This window comes from Bactrocera dorsalis, chromosome 2 (genome assembly GCF_023373825.1).
Source record: "Bactrocera dorsalis isolate Fly_Bdor chromosome 2, ASM2337382v1, whole genome shotgun sequence".
NCBI classification, from domain to species: Eukaryota; Metazoa; Arthropoda; class Insecta; order Diptera; family Tephritidae; genus Bactrocera; species Bactrocera dorsalis.
Window position 1 is genome coordinate 95,546,181 of NC_064304.1, and position 25,311 is coordinate 95,571,491.

Sequence of the window (25,311 nt, forward strand, 5' to 3'; positions counted from 1 at the left end):
GCGGTTTGAAACAACCACAATAATATTAATACATATGCACGTACTAAGGCAAAGGCACATATTATGAAAAAAGTAAATAAAGCAATAAAAATAAGTGAAAAGGTTAGCGCAGCTACACACACTCCGCTAACTATGTAGCCATATAAGCATATAAACAAATCTTGATATGAGCCTAAGCATGGGAATAACAAAGTAATAGACGGTAGTACTAGGCATGTGTGCTGTGTTGATGATCAGCGCTGCTGGCGCCTCAACGGCAAAGAGCGTTATGCGCGCTGATTGGAAGTGCCGAGAGTATGATGAACACTTTCGTTAGCAGAGAGCGCTGAGAAAGCTGAGAGTGATCAGTAGGTAACAGATTTCGATGTTGAGCACGCATGTGTGCTGTTTAGTCCTTTTTCGAAGTTCATTATCCTTTGGTTCTTGTATTACGAATGTCTTATCTTTTCACCTTTTTTTGTACTTAGTTGCTAATCTGAAACATTCTATGAAGAATTTGTATGCATGTATGCACCTGGTTTTTACGTGTAACCAGTCGCTATGTCGTGTAGATTAATGTGTATGGTTAAGTGGTGCGTACTCGTATACTTTCTAGATAATTTGTTGATTTGATACTTTTGTTTTCACATTTAGACAAGGTTGCATTTCCAGGCATTCTTGCTTTCTATACACATATGTAAGTAGTTATAAAATATAACATATACATATGTATGTATGTATATGCTTTTAACGCTTTTATATTCATGTTATTCTTAGGCACAAGGGTTCAGAATGGGATCTGTACATACTATTCTATTTATTTTGAACTGGTACAATCAATTGATTGAAAACCTAAGAGAGTCTGTAATACCCATCACAGGTGCATTTCTTATAGCAACTATAGGTATGTACGTATTACTAAATCTAAAAGCATAGTAAAACATTTCGAAGATTGGATAATAATTCTTTCCGAATTTCGAGAAGAAAAAATAACATAAAAAACTTTTTATAGAAGAACTTGATTTTGTCCAATCAGTTTGTATGACAACTGTGCCGACAAATGAGCAGCAGTTTCTTGGGAAGTAAGAAATTTTCGAAAAATTTCTGATCGATATCTCAAAAACTGAGAAACTAGATGGCCGTATATACAGATGGACCTTTTAGGGTAAGAAATTCATTTATTGAAAATAGAAGGCTGATCTACGACACCAACGAAGGCACCAAGAACTACCTTTTTTCAATTGGAGTACCACAAGGTTCAGTATCTTTTATGGAATCTCCTGAATGATAACCTCCAAAAAAAAAAAAAAAAATTAATGAATAAATGGTCTGCGCCAATGGTTTTCTTCCATGAGTTTGCTAACTGGCTGAGCAGAAAACAGAAGTATTGCTCACAAGCAGCAGGAAAATTGAGGGAAAAACAACTCTCACTATAGGAGAGTGTGCGATTACTTCACACCCACACTTGAAGAATTTAGGGGTAAGGACTCCAAACTGAAATTCAAGCAGCATTTGACGTACACATCAAATAAAGCTAATAAGATTTACAGTGCCTTATCAAGAATGATGACAAGTAGAGGCTGTGTGCGCTCCAGCCGTCAACTGTTAACCGCAAAAGCGATGAGCTCAGTACGAGTAATACTGCTCCAGTATGGATACTGGCACTAGACATAAAAGCGTATGCAAGACCAATAAATGCGGTGCATAGACTCACAGAAATGAGAGTAACACGTGCTTTACGAACTACATATACATATGTATGTACATATCTAGCGAAGCAGCTGAAGTACTAGCTAGTATGCCGCCAATAGACATGCAGGGATACGAATTCACGAGACTATTTGAGTTATCAACAAAAATTACAGAAATTAAAAAAAGAGTGGAGAGAGAGAGAGCATAATTATATGGTGGACCCACAGACTTATACCTGAGATCCATGCGTAGATAACTAGGCAACATGGGGACCTGAATTTCCACCTGACCTTAATATTACGCGGGCATGGGAGCTTCAAAGGCTAGCTATAAACATTTCAAAATGACGTCAACCCGTATTGTTTTATGTTCAGAGTCCATAGAAGATTTTGAACACGTGTTTTTCCATAGTCCTCGGTTTTTAAACCATAAGGAAAAAGTTAGAAACTGCACTAGGTGCTAGTTTAACGGTGGGAAATTTGACTGCATTTATGTGTCAGTTCTCTGAGAAGTGGAAAGCTGTTCGTGAAGCGGCAACTTCCATCATAACTAAATTAAAACAGTTACAGCATAACAGGCGTCAGTCCGTCCGTGCTCTAGAGGAGACATAAAACGTCTTGACACTCCCACAAAATAATACCTTATCTGGTGGTTCCGTGGGAGAGTCTGATTTGGGAGTAACTTGGGTTTAGCGGATTACAGTTCCGTATTCCGGCTTTCGATGCTTTATTCTACTAAAGAAAGAGTATAAAATCAAGTCATATGGAAAGAATATATGTTTGTACATATGTACATAACTATACTACATACATATAAGCATCTTCAGAGATTGCGCCATTGATTCTTGGTGAGAAAAGGACGTGTGCAAAATTTCAGATCAAAAACTGAGGACCGAGTTCGCATATAGTACATATACCAAACAGACCGACGGATAGACGGACATGGCATACTATTCTATGAAAAATTTTGTGAAAATATCTCTTGAAATGAAAAAGGTTTTCATCCGATATCGGCCGTTCCGAGGAATGAGCAGCTTCTAAGAGAGAAAGACACATGTGTAAAATTTCTGAACGACGTCTCAAAAGCGGAGGCACTAGTTTGCATTGCTAAATAGACTCAGCTCGTGACGCTGATCGTTCATACATATACATACATATATACTTTATAGGGTGTCTGACGTCTTCTTTTGAGTGTTACAAACATCGTGATATATAATAGATAGCACATACACAAGTTTCAATTATATGTATGTCTCGGTCCACACGTACATACGTAGGCAAGCGTATATGTGTGGCTATTTCGCGGCGAATGCCAATTGCCACTGTTAATACACAGCCTGTAGTTGTCGTCACTTTTGGTGTTTGTGATGGGCCGATGATTCCATTGCCGTTATTATTGTTTACGATGACGGTACAACAAATACTATGGTTACACACACATACATATATGCATAAACTTGCAGTTTGATTTGAGTGTGGGTGCGCGCCGACGATTAAGTTGTTTACGATTTTTACGCCGCAATGGAGTGCGCGACTTGGGTGGGGAAAGACCGGCCGTTGTTGATGATGCAGTCCGGGCTGCGTTATTGCAAATATTGTTGTTGTGTTTGTTGTTGCTGCGGTGCCTCTCATTGGCGGCACGTTCGCACCTCGGCATATTTTCATTGTTTCATCGGCGGGGGAGGTTTATTTGCATTTGCTTGTGCAGTTCATTTGGTGGGTGACGACTACGATTTCTTACTATATTATTGCATTGCTGGCGGCTGATATTTTGGCGCGAGAATGACGTCCGGAGGCTAAGTTTGCATCGATGACGCTAATTGTTTTCCAGCAACAATCGAAAAATAGCCCTGAATACAATTCGTTTGCTTTCTTTGTACAAAATAACACACAATACGCTATAGCTTGGGGATTTTCGTTTGTTAAAAGCTCATACTTTGTTGATTGTGCAAGGCTAAAAACAATACTGTAACGATGCCCCAGTCTCCATATTCGCCAGACTTGGCGCTTGGTGTGACTTTTGCCTATTTCCAAGTAATCTTAAAGCGCCGGCGTTTTAAAAGATGAATAAAACTCGAAAAAGAGCTAAAGGCTATGCCAAAAATAGAAAAGTGTTTCAATTGAAAGAAGCGCTGGCATAAGTGTATAATATCGAATGGGGACTATTTTAAAAGGCGACATCATTAATGTAGACGAATGCATAACTAATCAAAAAGCGAAAATTCCAGTAACCTGGAACGATAGCTTTACCACATGACGCTCAAAAGCACAGCGGATCAAATCAGTGCGTTCATCAGCGCTCTAAAAATGCCAGGTATTTTTAGTATCAAATCGCAGTGTGAAATGGACACAATAACCACCTTGGTAGGGTTCGATGCCCATCTAAAATCTTTGCCGTACTTTGGGTCTGGCACTCGGTTGCAATGCAACTCCACATTCAACTGACAAAGTATCAGTTCTTCCCGCATTTGGGTTTTAACCACAACCATCATGATACTCCCCGAAAAGCCAGCCCTCATTAGCAGGTTGGAGCGAACTCCAAGGGCTCCTGCTCCCCGTGATACCAGGATTAAGTCTCCGGCCAGACCTCGTAGCAGAAAATACTACCAGTTGAGCTTCCATATAGCACTGGACTGGTGGTAATGTGCTGTGTGGAGCCCATACACACATCACATACACACACCACTCATACATGCCCCATGAACAGAAAAGCCAGACTCAGACAAATCTTGGGTCTGGGTTATCCTCAACAAACCCAACGATCCGAATGTACTCATAAATCACTCGGTTGTTAGGACTATTGTCCCAACGTTTTTGCCACCTACACCTAACCCTATCGTCTAGAAGCCTGCTGCTCCATAGATATCCCTTCCTCTCCTCATCATCATCGGAAATCCAGTCATTCCGCAGCAATAATATACTCAAGCCTCTTCTTAATCTGAACGCTGTATGACAATCAGGTCAAGAGGGGATGTACCTAACAAAATCTGCATAGTAGCCATTGAGACGGTGAGTCGTAGTATAGAAAAATACGCGATAAGGAAGTTCGATATGAGTAGAGCAAAACATACTGAAAATTTAATTTAAAAAAATTTCATTGTTCGGAAAATTACAAGCTAATTATGATGGAACAGTGAGTTAATGTAAATGACGGTATAATGAGTTCCTAAAGTGGCGTCTACCAAACCTTCCGCACGTCGCAAAAGATAGTTTCATTCAAAAATGACGATTCATAAGAGAACAAAGTTAAGCTAAAATACAGAAAATCACAAAATAAATCGGAAAGACTAACACATTTTAGAATACTCTTTTGTTAAGAATGGATTTCAAGTGCTTCGCACGCTTACAAATACTTCTCCCGCTGTTAAGTGCTTTAAATCAATCAAGCGCTGCAAGCGCTAATACTTTACCGGTTTAGATAACCAAACGCCATTCAAATTCCAAGGAATTTCTTAGCCGCCAATCGATCGAGTGGCGATAAACATCGGCGCTGCATTGCATTGTTTTGTCAATTGCTGTCACGTCATAGTGGGCCTGCTGACAAATCGCAAACAGAGTAGAATTATGACACCTACATGCATACTTGTATGCGTGTGTACGTTTACACGCATAAGAAAGGCATGTTGAGGAATGAAAATTGTTGGCGAATGACTTCACGTAATAAAAATTGTCAACATACACGTAATGGGCTTAAAAATGCTTGTAGTAATGTGCACACACAGGCACCGGTACATGCATACGCATACACACCCTGTAGGAAATCTGTTGTTGAAGAATTGGGACAACTGTGCTTAAACGCCTCAAAATGCATTTCATGCAAAAGGCAAGCCCTTACGGCAAGAAATCTTTCCATACGCGAGAGTTAGTGCTATTAGGGAGTCATTCCATGTGATGGGCTCAAAAATCGATTTTTGTTCATAAATTACTTTTTTGCCAAGTCGAGAATATGGTAAACATTTTGTTTTTTTAATACGAAGTCTTTAAAAGATACAGCGGTTAGAAGATGCTCAAAAAAAAAACCTGTCCGACTTTCATGACAAATGTAAAGAAGACGCCAGAGCTCAAACGTTTGCCTGTCAAACACACAGCTCTTGGCTTTAATTAATAGATATTACCGAAGCAAATTCCCGCTGGGTGTCCATGTAAGTAAGTATATGTGCGTGTTAATAGAGTAATCAACTATTATTCTCTGATTATACAATTTTTTTTATTGTTTTTCAACTTTTACTCAAATGCATGAGGAATGCTATAAAAATGCCTAAGATTTTTTCCGTAATAAGTAAACCTGTCCAATTGTAACATAAAGACGGCTACGAAGATATGGAGAACCAAAAACGAATGTGTGCTATCGTCGGCGATCACGAGTTTTCATATTGTACATATGGTGTACATAATACGACTGTTCAATTCTATAGATGACCTCATTTATATTATTTCCTCGTTTAAAGCCACAAATATGGCACCTGATAACGGATAAGATGGCTTTCACGAAACACTGAATGATCAAGAAAAATTTGCTTGAAAATGTTTTGTGAACGTTGTCCAAAATCAGAAAATTACTAAGGCTTTGTAAAGGAAATTTTAACATCACATAAAGTTCAGGAGTACTCGTATAATATGAAAACACGTATGTATGCTGGACTGTCATCTGGATTAGTTTCCGACAAGTTTTGGTGCTGCGGACATTTACTTAAGGAAAAGCGCTAACAAGGGATATGGAGCATAGGAATGTCTGTAGATTATTGTTGGAGATTTAAAAAGATCTTCCAGAAGCTGAATATTTACGAAAATCATAATTATTTTTTCCATATTAAACAATAGTTTTTCTAAATGTACGAGTAGTTGATGTTTGAACGAAGGCTAGACGAAATATCTCCTGCCATCAAACAAACAGTCGTCGCACTTGCGACTAAGTTCCCACGTCACTGTTGACAGTCAAAACTTCGGAGTCGTAGATAGTTTCCTCTATCTTGGAACTAGTATTAACAGCAACTAGAATATTAGCTTTGGAATCCAACGCAGAATAACGCTTGCCAACTGGTGCTACTGCGGACTGAATAGGCAATTGTGAAGTAAAGTCCTCTCTCGGCGAACACAGCCCAAACCCTATAAGTCACTCATTATTCCCGTTCTGCTGGTGCAGAAGCATGGATGATGACAACATCTGATGAGTCGGCATTACGAGTTTTCGAGATAAAGGTTCTGCGGAAGATATATGGTTCTTTGCGCATTGGCCACGTCGAGTCGTTCGATGGAACGATATTCTGATATAATTCAGTATGTCAGTCGTCCGTATGGATGAATACGCTCCGGCTCTGAAAGTATTCGACGCAGTACCCGCCAGGGGAAGCAGAGAACAGCTCCATTCAGTTGGAAATACTAGGTGTAGAAGGGCTTGGCTTCGCTTGGAATCTCCAATTGGAATTGGAATTGCGAAAAGAAGAAACGACTGGCGCGTAAAGAAGGAAACATAGGATTTCAGTAACTCAAAAATCATGTTTCTTCAAACGACTTCTTTTGGTGCGTTGCATATTTGAATGTATAGTTTTTTGATACAACAGCAGTTTCTTAAAATAGTCTTACCAAACATGGAAATTTTGTAGTAATTTTTACCTGCAATGAAAAAAAAACATTAAACTTAAATTAATGACTTTTAATAATATTAAAAAAACTTGTTAAAGACTTTTTGAAAATTTTAAGTTAAGTACAAGAACAATAATTGTGTACATAAATAGCGTATATACATTATAACAGTGCTTAGTTGAATACTCGTGTACGTAAGTATGTTAACACAATCCACTGAAGAGAAAGATCCTCTAGCTCCTCTTGACAGCCTCTATTCATTCGGATCGCTTGTTTAATAAACAATTATTTTTCATATCTACACAAACAAATACATACATACATACATATTTACATCAAACTACGAAGCGCCAATAGCAAGGCCTGCAAAGTAAAAGCTGAAGCCGCGCTAAAGAATGGGGGGCCAATATTGACGAACGAACGTGAAGTTGACCCAGTGCATTCCAGCACGTTTTTGGGGGCAAAAATGTTTGACAGCCGACAAACCGACAAACAAATATTTGCGCCCATTAATTCACAGAATATTTGTTATTCGACGCATATGCATGCATACATACATATGTATATACGCGTATATATGTTTATAAGTTTCGGGTAATATAGCGAGTATTCCATCTATGCATGAAAAAGTGCTGTACGAGTTCGGTTGTAACCGGTTTTACACTACAGTTAAAAGATTCGGAAATATTTTCAAGTGTGGACAAAATTTTATTTTTTGAATTTCATTGAAAAAACTGTCCGGTATATACGAAAATCTACCTATCATATAAATTGGGGATATTATACATTTCTTATTCAAGGACACATTAAGAAAATGATATTATTTTATCTGAATTTCAATAAAATTTCTCTCAGTTGTTCCAATATTTTCTCTGAAATGGCAGCCATAAGGTGCACATATTCGCTATACAGGAAATTGATTTATTACAAGTGAAATAGAATACCCATGCAGAGTTATATTCTGATACACAAAGAAATTTTCGAAAGAGCTCACAATTTTCGAAAGAGCTCACGACAGAAGGCGATATGGAATGTCTTAACGACATGCTGGATCGACAACATCATGTGCTAGATCATCAAATAATACTTTTTACTCACACGGTCTCGAAATGACTTCAGCCCTTTTGTGGATCTAATGGCAGATCACAACCCACTGGCATCACATAAGAGCCGGATGGGCATAAGTAACGTATAACTACGTTGTATACAGAAAGTGTAGAGAATTAGGGATTTGACCAGTATAACCTAACCTATTCCGTTATCTTCATTAGCACTCGATTTATGTATACATATATAGTAAAGTGAATGATTCAGATCAGACCAAAAAAGGTTCAAACAACCACTTGGAATTCAACTCTTGCCTTCTCGCCTTATCATCCTCATCAATCGTATATATTTATATATATTACTCTACGTCTATCTCGATAACTTTTATGCAAAAACTTAAATAATCGTGAGGTTCAAAAATTCACTTCGCCTTGTGGCAACATTTTGCAAGTGTATAAATAGAGGAAAATTACCGTACTAACAGATTGATACAGAATGTATGAGAAATTCTTGGAGTATTTCATTTCCGCTGCCTGTCAGTAATCCATGTTGCAAAAGACATTTGTATGTAGCTTCAAGGCAAATATATTGCCAAAACGTCACTGGCATAATATATTTAATTCAAAATATAATATGTACATACATATGTTTGGAAATTGTAGTCTTGCTTAGGAAAAAAAAATTAAAAAGAAATCTTGTCAGATAAAAGAGTGTTCCATGCAAGGGCTTGATTTTGACCAATCGATTTGTATGACAGCTATATTCTATAATTATCCAATATCGGTTCTAAGAAATGAGTAACTTCTTAGGAAGAAAATTCCATGTGAAAAATTTCAGATCGATTTCGCAAAAACTGATGGAGATTGATGTACCACCAGTTCACGTATATACAGGAAGAAACAAATGATTTCATCGCCTCAGCTTGTCAAGCTGATCAGTTTAAAGCACTTCGGATGCTTTATTCTGGGTTTTACGAATTTCATGGTAAATTTAAGGGGTTACATCAGATCGAGAAAACTGCAGGAAGCAGCAGGGCACCAGAGCGCATCTCTTGCCTCGCATTGGCAAGACTACGCTGTAAGCATCTGTGGTCCCCACGGTATGATGTATGGTAAAAGGTATCGATAGTAAGGCCATAGAGACTGTTCTCAAAGGATGATTACTCCCCTTGGACTAAGCAACTGAGCTCCATCTGTTATCGCAAAGAACCAAAACTGATCTATGCGTGCGTTATTGGCCTACCAGATTAACCTAATTTTACCTAAGGGATTACATGGGTTTCTTCGAGCAGAAAAGGACCGATGTTCAATATTTTTTTTTTCATATAACCCATGTTATCCCTTAATAAACCTTGTTCGGGGTATTAAAATAATTTATTTACTTGCTATTTCACGCAGTGCGTAGCTCTTCAGGGCGTAAGACGACTTCACATAAATGCTCCGCATAAAACTAAACACATACATATGTAGGTGTGTACATACAATAAAAAGTGAAGTTACTGTTTGTGTAAGATAAAAAAGAGTCGTTGGCACCATTTTTACGCACGCACCTTTACTGCCGTCGCGCCACATTTTTGTACCTCCATGAATTTCATATTTACTCACTTGACTATTTATTGTGCTTTATTTGTTGAACGAAATTTTTGTGAATGAATGCACATTTTCTAGCGATGCCCACCGATACACACACACACACACACACACACACTCATACATGCTGATAAAGGTGCAAGCGTATTTAATGCGTTGCTCTCATTAATATGTCGCGTACTTGTTGTACAGAGCTTTGCGGGGCTGCATAATGGATCCATGAATGGATGAGTGTGGCGGCACAAGCGGTCGAAATTTTGAATGGAAATTTATTACTATTGACTTATTGATTAAAACACACACACACATATTAACTTACATGCACAGCAAGTATGTTAATATGCACCGTAAATATTTTACGCAGTATCTGCGTGTAAGTGTGCATGTATGTATGTATATATTTAAATATATATACTGATGTACTGATAAGGCGTAAAGTGTAATAAATAATATTAAAGGAAAAGCTTATAAGTAACATTAAAATATAAATAACCGAAATTATAATCAGATATGAATAATATGAAATCGCTTAGCGGTTGGCATTAAATGTGCATTTGCACAGACGCAGTGTTGGTTGCTGTTGTTGTTGCATACGCAACCGAAATTCCATCAATGGCGTATTTGTGTAATAATATAATTTTTAATGTTTGTTCCGGTGCGATTTGATAGTAAATATTGACGCAAGCGCCTCAGCGAGGGGAGCAAACACGGTCGCCGGTGTTATAAAAACACAATACCAATAATCAGTGATATAGTAAGCGCCGAACATATACATATGTATGTTGTATATTAGGGTGATTAAATTTTTTTTTTTTCGATTGGTACTCGGAAAAATGGGTTCCTAGACACCTTTAAGAAAACCTCTCCAAAAACCTATGAGTTTCATCGTTCATAATGATTTTTTTCATTGAGTTATAAAATTAATAAGAAATAAAAAATTTTCCCAAAAATAATCAAATTTTAACTGTTAGTATCTTTTAAACGTTTGGGTTTACGAAAAAATCATAAGAGACCTTTTTTGTAGAGCATTCAATTTCCTACAAAATTTAAGGAGCAAGATATTTTTTCAAGTAGTTGGAAGCGAGATATAAATTTTTCTATCGGATAATAAGAAAAAAATAGAAAACTGCATGTAGGAGGACTTTCCGTTACAATTAAAAAGGCTTTCTTAGAGACGTCTAGGAACATATTTTTCCGAGTATCAATCGAAAAAAAAAGAAAAAAATTTTTTTGAATCACCCTTTTGTCTATGTAGGTATGTAAGTATGTGTACTAAATACATAAAGCATTTTTAAATAACTACATATCTACGTTGTTATATACATATATATTTATCAAATGATGAGTATAGTGACGGTTTAATTTACTAGAGCACAGGTGGGCTCTTACCGATGTACATATCGTCACCTAAAATGCGAAATAACGTAACACCACTTTTTATAAATTTCCAGGCGAAGGAAAAGCGATATAATAGAAACCACTCAAATTGAACCAAAATTATGTCTGACAACTAAACGCTTTGCATTCTACGTTATGTACGATATGTACATATTTGATTAGAATACATAGACTTGCTGGATGGTTATTGCTGATAATTAAGAATTCTTAAATTTTGTAACAGCACCTCAACATCTTCCAATATCCGCATGAAATTTGTAAAACTCTTAACATTTTGGTAAAAAAAAAAATCGAGTTTCGAAGTGGATTTGCATAAGTGTGCTTATCAGAAAGAGAACTGTTCGTACATAACAGGTCCCCGGCCTATCATAGTTACACACATTTTTTTGTAGGACTTCGAAGTGAAATAATGGAGCCATGTTTCATTTATTGTTACTAATCAATCCAAAAACTCGGAGTTATTACGCTTGATTACCTCCAAACACCGCTCCGAGTCAGCAAATCGTCGTTGCTTTTGGTCAAAAGTGAGTTCGCGGGACACCGACTGCGCATAGAGATTTCTCATAATCAAACATTCGCGAATGATATGATCTATATGTTTAGTTGATATCTTTAGAGTGCCCGTTAAGTCGAAGAACTTCACTTTACGGCTATTATTATGTGGACTTTTTTGCTGTTTTTGTCGGTAACAACCTCTTCAGACATCTAGTCTACTGCCTTCATCGTTCTCGGTGCTAATGTGGCCTCGTTAAACCTTAGTAAATCACTTTTCAACGGTTGATTTCCCTGATCGAAATAATGTTGATCAATCCAAGCGTTGACTGTTGTGTTTTTTACCTTCAAAAAGCGTTGATCTATACGCCTTTTTATACATTTTTTTCACAAAAACAAAAGTAGCTTTGCTCAATATGATATACTTCACAAACCAATGATCAGATAGCTATCAAAATTATATACGCGGCTTTTGAAGGTTAGGACTAGCTAAAAATGAGATGGATTTAATTCCATCTAAGTATTTGTCAAGCAGCGAACTTTTCTAGAGAGGATTATATTTTTCCGAGCTTTTTTATCCATTCCATAATTCTTGCAATTATTGGTGTAGAGTTACTATTCACCTTTTCCATATGCATCCATAGGTGTTCGCTACGAATAAGGGCCTGGGCAACTTGTACCAATTCACTTAATTAATATTTTAGCTATGAAACCACTACTTAGATCCTTTCGAGGTATATATTGACATATCACATTGGCATATCATCTTCCAGGTAAGTTAGAACAAGGTCTTTCAGGTTGTTAATAACATAATAAATGGTGTCCATAGTTCCTGATATCTTTACTAGAGACACAACACCAAGAAAAATATACCTTTAAAATGACACTGGCAAAATTTGATACAAATCTTTGAATAAATATGGCCGCCATGAGCTCAAAATTGCGTTGTTGCTATTGATAGAGGCTGTACATATTTTGTTGTAGACCAGAGTGCAAGGGAACTGCGATAGCTGCTAATGAGGCAGGTTAAACTAGCTCTATTTGTCTGAACAAGGCAAATTGAATAACAAATTACAAGATTTCTGTGCCGCTCGGTACTCACGATCTGCAGGCTACATATGTATGTATGTATGTATTTCGGTTTAAAGTCGAGCAAATATTCAGCTAAACAAACTTTGGTTAATACAACTCAATTAGTGAACGGTATTAGTTTGTACTTGACATGAGGTCTTGCTTATCGAGGGGTGCCCTAGTCGGAAGTGCAAACTCATTATTATATTTTTTTTGAATATCAAAAGACTAAAGAGCTTAACAATAATTTCAAATAAAATTCTTAAATATACATAATATATATACATACATATGTATGTATGTACTCGTATGTACTTGAGTCCGAGATTATCAGAGACTTCAGAGCAAAATGAGTATTACATGGAGATCTCAATAACTGTAGAAGTGGGCAAAGCAAGATATATAGGGTGATTTTTTAAGAGCTTGATAACTGAGATGAATTGTTGTCCGAAGTTTTCCCTCAAAATGGCCATAGAATCGCGAGCTGTGTGGCATGTAGCGCCATCTTGTTGAAACCACATGTCAATGATTCCACCAGCGTACAAACCACACCAAACAGTGCATTTTTCGGGATGCATGGGCAGTTCTTGAACGGCTTCGTGCGGCAATTTTGCTTATGGTAATAAAATTCAATGATTTGCAAGCGTTGCTCGTTAGTAAGTCTATTCATGATGAAATGTCAAAGCATACTGAGCATCTTTCTCTTTGACACCATGTCTGGAATCCCACGTGATCTGTCAAATACTAATGCATGAAAATCCTAACCTCAAAAAAATCACCCGTTATAACATGCATACATATACATATGTATGTATGTGAATTTATGTACATTAATACATACATATGTATATAAATAAATACAAATATGAATATCAACATTCACATAATTTTTTTAAAATTGTTAGGAGATCTAGGTACACTAATCCATATTATCCACATTGATTGGGGGATTTATGCATATTTTAATACTATTAATTGGAATACCTACGAGTACATATGTATGTACATACATAAGAAAATAAAATCTCCATGGCAACTTGAACACAAAAGTCAATTAGATGGATTGCGCATGGATTAGCGAATGTGTGCAAAATAGCGCTGAAAGCTTAGGATAGTGTAATGCCGGAGAGAGGCGTTAGAGTATGCAGTTATCACTAAATTTATGAATATATGTATACATATATGTACATTTCTATGTATAAATGCATGTAAGTATTGTGAAATTTTGATTTAATATTTGCTAGCGTTGTTGTTATGCCTAGCGTGTATGTTCTCCCGTTGTGCCAGGGTGGCGCCTCATTTTCTGCTCCAACATTTTACGAACATTTTCATGGATTTTTACACAACGTTCACCCAAGTTATTCGAAGAGAGGCCAGCTGCATCTCTTACACATCCTCCAATGCAGGGCTTTGTCCTTTATACAGACGACAGCTCTTACAAGAGGTCACTGCGTCTGTTGCTTGTGCGTCGCTGCTCTCTCCTGTAAGCATTTACTCTTTATTTGCAAGTTTCGAACTCTGCTGTGCTCTTTTGTATTGTTGTGTTGTGTTGTTGATATTTCCGCTAATTTCATATCTTTCTGTTTGCCGTTGTTTGCTGTATTATTTCACTTTGTTATTGTTTTAGGTCGGTTTTGCTCGTTTGTTTACAGCCCCTTCGCTTGGCGTTTAACATTTGCCGTTTGCCGTTCGCTGTTTGCCGCTGGCTCGACTCCAAATGACGCGGTGTGGCGCTTGGTTGCATTCGCGTCGATTCGACAAGGTCAATGACACTGCTGGGGCGGCTTGGAGCGGACGCGCTGTTCGTTGGTGGAGGCGACCGAGACAGAATGCAGTACTTGCTGTCTTTTTGTTATTTTATTTTTTGCTTTTTTTTTGCCTTTTTGCTAATGTCGCCGTTGCTGTTATTGTAGTTGTACGAGTGGTTGTTGGCGCGCTTACTTTTGTGCTAACCGTAATTGCATTTTCGTTTGCTTTGTGTATTTTTCGTATGAGCATAACTTTGTTTGTAAGTATTTATTTTAATTTCAATTCGTTTTTTTTTTGTTCTTTGGTTTGTGGGTCGATTGCTTTCCATACTACCTAATTTCATCACTTTTGAAGCTTTAGCGTGGAGTTTGCCAAAATATTCTATTTTTACACTTCTGCAGCCAACGATTTCGGCTTTAGAAACGCTACATTTAGTTATACCATTTCTTTTCGAAGAGAGATGCTCGCAAACCTGAAGTCCTTCGGTGCACAAAATTAAGCTGAGACTTTCTTGAAAACTATATTTGAGCTTCAATTCGCCAAATCAATTTTTTTCCACGATATAATGTTGTTTGCTTTGCAATACTTCCATTCTATATTGTATGGGTGATATGTGATCTAGTAGTCCGATCTGACTGATTGCGAGAAATGATCAATTAATAACAAAACCCACCTGTGTATTAAATTTCATTTGGATATCTTAAAAACTGACGAAAAAATTTGTATGATCAAAGAAAAAGGGAAAGTTTTAAAAGATGAATGCAAATGGAATTTGAGCAGTGTTCCGACGATTGGAAGAAGTGCTGGAATAAGTTAATAATATAGAAAAGGAACTATTTTAAAGACGTCAGCATCAATGTAGATAAAAATAGATATTCAAAAAACAAAAATTCCTGTCTGCCTTCTGACATTTGTTATCCAGCATTCTGATTTAGCATTGGCAGCGCCAATTCGCTTTTTCCAGAATTTGGCTCGTATGCTCCCTTTATTATAGATATTGAAAGTTTATATATACTTCTTTTAAGAAAGACCTTTTCAAAGACTGGCAGAAAATGTCGTAACTTATTTCAAGTTGTTTATTACTCTTAAAGGAAAGGAAATAACAAGATTATACAATTCTATTATTTTGACCAGGGTTATACATACATATACATGAACCATTACGTGTCATATTCTGTGAGCCATGCACATCTCTTAGTTCGCTTTGAATAACTCCAATTGAGGCAAATCGAAATACAAAAGAGCTAATAAATAGCTTCATAATACGAGTAGCGGGTACAATTTCATTATTGTATAGCATGGTATAGAGAGAAAGGCGTCAGCAGTAAGTAGGGGAAACCACGTGACCCAGTCATTTTGCAAAACATGCACATATGTACATCAATAAATATATATGTATATATCTACTATAATTGTTATGCAAATTATTGAGTAAGAACTTTCAAAATAAACTTCGATTAAAGGAAAGTAACAAGGTAGATGATAGCTGGTGGTGGCAGCAGAGCTCCTAAGTTTGTTGTATTCACTGATTTGTTGTGCATATTTTGGCATTCTTACTTACATTGCATGAATGAATTATTCTTGTATACCAGTATCATCACCCTGGAGCCATTCGCCTTCGAAAGCGATATATGTAAGTATATGTAAGTAATAAAATATATATAATACAGTCATGATCTTTTTCTAAGTTAATATCGTACGCAAAAATTATTCGTACAAGCGGTCTACATATATGCGGGGAATTGGAATTGTTCAAAAAAGGCACCATAACCTCTCGTTTATTTCCTCGCGAGCCAGGAATGTGGAAATATGTTTTGAGGGTACTTAGAAAGAAAATTTTAGGAGTTAGGAGTGCATACTGCGGACTCAGGCTGAAAGTAAAATTGCTAGGATTATCAGAGTACAGCCCAAATATGTGAAGAATATTCCTAAATGGGGCGACAGCGTTTTAGTTTGGAGTGCTTGACTTCATCTAGAGTTGGACGTTTGCCTTTTATTGAGGGTGCTATGGACTGAAATGTTAATGAAAACATGTTGGAATACAAATTGTCGTTAGTTTGGCGATCTTTTTGGGAATTATTGGTGTTTGTAAAAAGACAACGCATGCGGCGCACGTTATTCTATATAGACTCGCATCTATACTTTGCCGCCAGGCAATTCAATTTCCCATCAATGTCATATCCGATTGAACATACTGTATTTGGGACGTTTTAGGAAAAGAATACGCAAAAATGATATCAGATGACGGGTTATCCTAAAACCTGTCTTTACTAGAAACCGATGTAACCAACAGATGTAACTGAAAATTTGGTGACCTCAATGTCCGACGTCTACAAGTAGTGATTGACGCAAAAGTTGGATAATTCAAATATTAAGATTACAAAAATACTAGGATCAAAAAAGAAATCGTTCCCACGATAGTCGGGTCTAAGTAATAGGAGTGGACAAGTGTGTTAGATGACCGATTGTTCGAGATAGCAGGCACTCTAAAGATATCAACTGAACGTGTACGCCATATCACGAATATTTGGGTATGAGAAAGGTACATATGTGCAAAGTGGGTGACGCGCGAGCTCACTTTTGGCCAAAAACAATGACGAGTTGATGATTTGGATCAGTGCGTGGAGATGTTCAAGCGTAATAAATTCGACTTTTGAGCCGACTTGTGACAATGGATGAAGCATGGGTCCATCATTTTATTCCGAAGTCCACTCGACAGTCATTTAAATGGACTGCACATGTTGAACCCGCTCCAAAGCGTGGAAAAGCGTAACAGTCAGCTGGCAATATTATTATTAAGGCCTTTATGTTTTGGGATGCGAATGGGGTAACTTTTATTGAATACTTTGAAAAAGTGACTATCACTAGCGACTATTAAATAGCATTAGTGGTTCGTTTGAAGGACGAAATCGACGAAAAACGTCCACATTTGAAGAACAAGAAAGTGCTGCTTCACCAATCAATGCACCGTGTAAGAAGTCAGTGAAAACAATGGCAAAAATCCATGACTTTGGCTTCGAATTGCTTCTGCATCTACCGTATTTTCCAGATCTGGCCACTAGCGACTATTTTTTTTACTCAAATCTGAAAAGAATGCTCGCTGGGAAGTTATTTTCATCGAATGAAGAGGTAATCGCCGAAGCTAAGGCCTATTTTGAAGCAAAGGGCAAATCGTGCTATAAAAATGATATCGAAAAGTTGGAGGGTCGCTATAATCAATCTATAATTCTTGAAGGGAACTATGTAGAAGAAAAGAAAGGATTCTACCAAAAATATGTGTTATACAAGGGTAGGCCGGAAACTTTTCAAGTGAACTGTTATTTATAAAATAGGATTAAAACCACAAATTCAGAAAAAAATTGCGAAATTTTCATTTTATTGTAAAAATCTCTGCTAAAAATCCAATTTTCAGTTTTTTTCTTTCGTGCAATTTTTAAATTAAGGTTTTAACTAAAAAAAGAATAAAATAGAATACACTAAAATAGAAACCGATACAAAAAAATTAAAAATAAAAAATAGAAACTGATATAAAAAGTAGAAAATTCTCTGTTATGTAAATAAAAACTCTCGTTTATTTTTAAAATCGAGCTTGAGGAGGTAAATATCATGCAACTTAAGGGTGTCACTGCGGCAATAGCTTAGTCTTTTTGATCGTTTTGAATAAGAAGAAGTTGGACCCATGAGATATACTATATGTATGTATAGGAATATATCGCTCATTTGCTGCAAGACCGGCATAAATCAAAAAACGTGATTTTTGAGTTAATGCTGCAGAATTGTTCGTTATATCATACTTCATGTTGAGTGAAAAATTCATATGAATACCTCTTATATGCTCCGCTTGAGAAGAGATGTAAGGTTGGAGTCACCGTGTAAGGTTGTAGTCAGTTGAAAACTTTAAACGCGTTTTCTGGAGAATCGATTTTTTTGACTTATGCCGGTCTTGCAGCAAACGAGCGATATGATGAAAATGCTAATTGCTTCAGATACAAAAAATATAAATATAATATAGGATATGAAAGCGTGAACATATAGTATGTGGTACTTATATTTAGAGAATATGCAAATTGGAAGCCTAAACTCTTTGTTGCATTAAACTGCCTCCAACTGGAATCAAATTTTATAATGTTAATTTATTTTTATTAATTTCATACAACTTCAATAATACTGGACCACCCACCTACCGAAGAAACGGAGTCAATCACAGTACAATGTCTTCAACACTTGTTTTCATATCTTTATGGCGCCTGTTCACACTTCGTATATCCTATGTCAGAGTTGAAATGCAATTAAGACACCAATTAATATATCCATGAGCGTGCAAATAATATGTTTGTATTTTATAACAACTCGTTAAAATTTTATTGCTGCAAATGGAAAAACGGAGGCTGTTTGCTGTTTTGCAAGCGACCGCGACGAACCACGAACAAATTTTATTGGCAGGCATAAAAGTATTATAGCTAAAGCGAAAACAAGCTATTGGAATTAAATGCTCATAAAAATTCAATATATATTCTTAAATTGGTGTGTAAATGCAACAAAAATCAAAGTGCAGCCACCGAAGGCCATTCGCCCATGCTGCCATCTGGTGATCTGATGGCTTTTAAACCTTTGAGGGTGTGGATTTTGCAATGGCATAAAATCACACTTGACTGTGCAGACTGTGGAGCAAGTCAAGAGGACAGCTGGCGAAGCAGCAGAAACAAACCCTTTCGGCGCATTGGTGGCAGTGCCCGAGTGACTGCATGCAATGCTACAAATGTGACTCCATATTAAGTTCCTAAGTGCCTATTAAAGTATATATACATATATGTATGTGTATGTGCACACACGCGCAAACATATGTATGCATATTATACATGCATATGTGCCGGCGCTTAGGTGCAGAACTGTTTCGTTTTGCTTCGCAGTGTTTGCCGATGTTTGGCGCTGAATGAAGGCATGATTGGCGTGGTAAAGTGTTGATATGGCGTGGTGGCACTGTGTCACGCCGCCACTGTTTAACGCCACTTTATTGCATTTTAATAGCTGCACATTATTTTCAACAACCTGCAACAAGCAATAAATCCGTCAACGAGCCTTGCCGAACGAACGAACGCTACAAGGCGCTATAACCAGCGATCGAAGCTCACAACAAACAGTCGACGTTGCTAATGGAGGAAACCACAAACAACTAATGGTAGTAAAGTAACCAAAGGGTATTCCATTCAAAACACGTTCATACATGTGTACATCTTATATGATATTATGTTGTTTTTTTTTGCCTATAAATGCTTGGGCAGAATATTGGCGCGAAACACATTTTTTGCACTAAACGTTTCGAAGAGCAATGTGTTTGAAGTTGTGTAGATTTCTTAGAATAGGTGGCAGCATTATTTTGAGTTAACTTGTTACACATAACAGTTCAATTAATGGGTTACATGGGTTTTTTTGTTTTTTTTTTTTTAATTGGTGTAGATACCGCTTACGCGATTATAGCCGAAGTTTTCATTGGTTTTTTTTTTTTTACGTGGCGGGTCCCAAACCCAGCGCACTATGTATGGGTTTACGGGTTTAAAAAAATCGATTTTTTTATTGTCTTATTAAATTCTATAACACCTCTAGAATATTGTCTAAATTTTCAAGTTGATCCGAGTAATTGTTTCGGAAATACAGCCTTGAGAATACATGCGCTCGAGGATAGCTAAGCTAAGTGCGCCGTCTTTAAACGCGTTTTTCTCGAAACTGTGTTTTTGAAGTCGGTGGGCAAGGTTTTTCGAAAACTACATAACCGATCTTCATGAAATTTTACAGAGGTCATTGAGATACCATTCTAAAAGAATTGGACGAAGGATTTTTTTATCGATTACAACTATTTGAAAAAAAATGACGTGAAATTTTCATTATTTATATTGAAAGAAACAACAAAGTCCTCAAAATAATTTTGAATGCCCACAAAGTGAAGTTGTTCGAGGTAGCAGGCACTCTAAAGATATTAACTGAATGTGTACATCATATAATTCACGAATATTTGGGTATGAGAAAGCTCTGTGAAAAGTGGGTGTCGTCCGAACTCAATTTTGACCAAAACCAACGACAAATTGATGATTCGGATGAGTGTTTGGAGATGATCAAGCGTAATAACTTAGAGTTTTTGCATCGATATGTGACAATGGATGAAACCTGGCTCCATCATTTCACTCCCAAGTCCAATCGACAGTCATTCGAACCCGGTCCAAAGCGTGGACAAACACAACAGTCGGTTGTTATGGTGTCTGTATTTTGGAATGAAAATGGAATAATTTTTCTCGACCACGTTGGAAAAGGAAGTTGACTATTACATAGTGGAACATTTGAAGGTCGAAATTGCTGAAAAACGGCCACATTTAAAGGAAGGTGCTGTTTCATCAATCAATACACACAAGTCACAAGTCAGTGGAAATGATGGAAAAATTAATGAATTGGACTTCGACATGCTTTTGCATCCACCGTATTTCCCAGTTTCGGCCACCAGCGACTATTTACATTTCAAATATCTAAATAATGCTTGCTGGGACGATATTTTCTTCGAATGATTCTTCTTAATTTTTGTTTACCATCTTTATGCCTGAAAATTACCGAATAACTGCCACAGGTATAAGTGACAAAAAACTTAATTTTGCCTGCACCGAGGCTATAATACCCTTGTGCATTTCTTATAGCATAAAAGGGTATGAGAAGATCTTACTCGATACTGATCGGTCAGTTGTTTGGCATCTACAAACTTATATGTATGTAAGTTTGAAGGTCGGATTTGAACAATTTCATTGGTGATCGTTGCGCTGTCATGGACAATCATATGTACATAGTATATAGTGTGCCCAATTTTGTGAAGTTATCTTAGACAAATTTTTCCACACAATGACTTTATTTTGAACGATCAGTTTGCCCGGATGTTATATGCTTGTTGGGAGGCTGTACTATTGCCTTCACCAACAGTGTACGCAAAATATCCTGAATGGTCACGCTGATCATTTGTGTATAATTTCCAGGGTCTTCTAGGTTAAAAACTGCGTGGCAAACATAATAGACCCTTTCAAGCTATCAAGATCGACCAGAAGCTGCATTTCTCTTACAAAAATTCTTTAAAAATTACTGATTAGTTTTAAAATACCAAATGCCGTTTGTTTACGGCATGGTGCTCCCACAAAAAACGAAAGACTGACGAGGCGGTGAGGCGCAGATTGGTAAGTTTTATAAAGAGTATACATACATACATATCTACAAAAGTGAGAACGAAATTCCACACAAGCACACCAGCATTTTCGCATTGTATTATCTCATTGTACTGAATAAGGTCATAAAATTCTGTGAGAACAGCAGTTTTAAATGTAAATATTATTATATGTATATACAATAATAGAAAACGTCAAATTAAGCAGAAACGAGATCTGAGAATGAGAGGCAAAAATATAACAATAAACAAGCCAACAAACACACATACCTTGCTAAACGAAAACAAAAAGGTTAAACATCTATTTCAAGGTGAATTTTACGCAAGTGTGTGGTGAAGTTTCGTACTATTTGATTTTGGGGTAATCAACACATTTATGCTTCCTTTTGTTGTTGTCGCACTTTTTACGCCGTTTGCTTGTGATTTCAATAATTGTGTTTTGTAGTTATTTATTGTGGTTATATATTTGCTTTTACTTAAAGTTATCAGCGGCCACGAAATGCTGCTAAAAGCTGATTAAAACATAGAAAATAGAGAAAAAGCATAGTCACTTAGATATGTAAATAGTTGGCAGGCAATCGAAAAAAATTATATATTTTTCATGAAATGCGTTAAACAATTCTGTTTAAACAATGCCAACACAACACAATACAACACAATGAAAGAAATCCAGATTTGGCAACGCAATCAAATGTTACGCTGCTGTGTACGAATATGGTTTCGGAACTGTGACAGCACAACAATTATACAACTCGAAATCACAGTAAAATTTTCAATTTACATGTACATACTTATGTATATTATATAATAGTCCGAAGTAGGAAAGGGCTTTTGCTTGTAAAGTTCGGTTTAGCCGAAAAGGAGCGTGTTTTTCATACTATAAAGTGGTTAGCCAAAACAATGTTGTTTTGTTGTTGCTTCGGTTTCGTAAACCCGACTGTGGCGGGTACAAAACTATTCAGATATAAGCCGTATAAACTTCATATCCAAAACTTTAACCAAAATGGTTGTGTCAACCCATATGAGTTGTTGAGATCAGAGTGTTAACGTCTGTTGCCGAAGCAATAATTTTCTAGCACGTTTCTATGATTTTTTCGATGTTATAGTGATTAAAAGAGTGGTAAGTTCTGGATGTCTGCCGACCTGCACCGTTTGCTTTGAATGACATTGTAATATTTTTTATTGTGATAAAGTAGACTCCTCGAAATACTTCTGCACGTTTTTCAACGATTTCCTAACCGGGATTCCATTGGAAACACAAAAAACTAACATTTATATAATTTTTGTAGAAGTACAAAATGTTTGTTTATACACGAATTTAGCCATTCGTTACTTGCTTACGATCATTTTGCTTATTTTTTTTTTGTTTTGCTTTGATAGACCACACATACAGAGAATAAGTAACCCTACAAGAAAAGTGACAGTTATCAAAATTAGCTTTTGGAAAAACATTGACAGTCATCTGACTGTTCATTTGACTGTCAGTGTTGACAGCACTAAAGAACTCAGCTATTTCATTCTTACCGTATGCAAATCAATAGTAAGGATTATAAGTTGTAGTGTCTCTTTTCAGAGAAAACAGTGACGGTCAGCTGATCAGTTAACCGCCCGTCATAAAAGACATACAAAATTGTAAGTGTATTAGTGAAACCAACAGCAGTTTCTTGTTGGGTAATAGGTAATACTGGCATATCGCATGTGTATATGTATGTGCGAATATTGTTAGAAGTCTCTCTCCAGTCAAGGGCCAAATTAACGTCAGCGGGCACGACGCGTCATCATGAAACTAATGAAGAAATTATGCGTAAAATTGACAGTTTGGACTACTCAGCAATAAATAAATTGTTTGAGTGGCTGTGCGTAAGTATTTGGGTATTGTTAAGTATGTGTGAGTATAAGAGATATGTATGTACCTTTTGCGAATGCGGGGAGAATATACGAAAAGTGAGAAATGTATGGACAACAAATTGTTATTCCTCGAAACTGTAACATAGAAAGGAGAGCTATGCCGTCAAGGTTATTGAACTAAGAATCTGAAACACAAATTAATTTCAAGGTCTTAGTAGAGTGAAGCGAAGCATGGGAATTACCAATGAGTATAAGTATGTATAGTATGTATGTAGTATGTACATATGTACATAAATATGTATGCCTCAAAAAATAACAACACAGTATCGAGAAATTACGCATGAATATAGCAATTCTCATGAAATCAAGTGGTCAAATTTGATTAATATTAAAATGAATTTAATATCTGCGAATCTAATGCTCGTTACGTTAATACAAATAACTGTTATAGAGACTGTCTTATCACCAAAATTTTTTATCAAGTATTCAAATTTAAACTGTTTCCGATCGCTTGGGTGGTGCTGGCATTCGTTTCATTACTCGTCTTAGCGTGGGATCTAGTCTTTTTTAAAACATAACTCTTAAAAATGTCAAATTACCATTCACTAATAATGCAAATGACTTTCAAACTTGCGCTTTTGACACTTGTAAGTTATCAAATGATTGCATCACGCATCGTCATATACTGCTGTGGGCAAAAAATAGTAAGACTTAACATCGAAGTGATTTTTTCTCAGGTTGGTATGACTGTTAGTGACATCTGTGCCAAATGCCACATCAAAATAATCATAATATAGTCTTTAGGAGGAAAATTAAGAGAATTCGGCGGTTCTTACGATGAGTGAAACAACAACAAAGAATGTCCATTAAATTTTATGTGCGGATTTAAATTTCTGGTGGCGGAATGTTCAGAATGTTGGAAAAGGGCTTCGGTGATAATTTTTAGTCACGAGCAAGTGTCTTTGATTGGTACAAATTATTCAAAGAGGGTCGAGAACGCCTTTACAACGAATCATGTCCTGGACGGCCAACAACATCAACTGATGATCAACACGTCAATAAAATAAGGGAATTGGTGCCTGAGAATCCACGATGACAGTCAGAGATCTTACTGGAATCGTTGAAATATCGAATGGATCAGTGGAAACCATCTTGAAAGATCATTTGGGCCTGGAAAAGGGAAAGCACGATTGGTTCCAAAATCACCCGACGTCTGTGAAACAATGCTTTCCGATTAATAGAATGTCACGAAACGTATTATTACTGCCGATGAGAATTGGATCTATGCTTACGAGCTTGACAATCAATCGGCCGATTGTATGTAGTGGCAAAGATGAGCCGAAGACGAAAAAAACACATCAAAACAGGTCGAAAGTCAAGGTCATGTCGACAGTTTTATTATAGAAGTGTGGTGCACTACGAATTCCTTCTGACCGGCGAAACTGTTAAGAAGAAAAACTATTTATGTGCGAACCTATTCGTAGAAAGAGGTCGGAATTATGGAACGACAACTCTTGGTTTTTGCACCATGAAAATGCAGAGTCTTATACGGCATTGATTCTTCGAGAGTTTTTCGCCAAATTTTTAACCAATATCAAAACCACCGTATTAGCCAGCAAACTCAACCGCTCCGGGGAAACCGTTTTAAGTCAAGGATTGGAAAAAACTTGGC

At 36.8% G+C, this 25,311-nt stretch overlaps 1 protein-coding gene across 3 annotated transcripts in view; it reads right to left on the reverse strand.

The window, feature by feature from the left end:
• LOC105230971 (insulin-like receptor) overlaps nucleotides 1-25,311 on the reverse strand; it is a 172,940-nt gene that overhangs the window by 57,755 nt on the left and 89,874 nt on the right. The window lies entirely within an intron of this gene.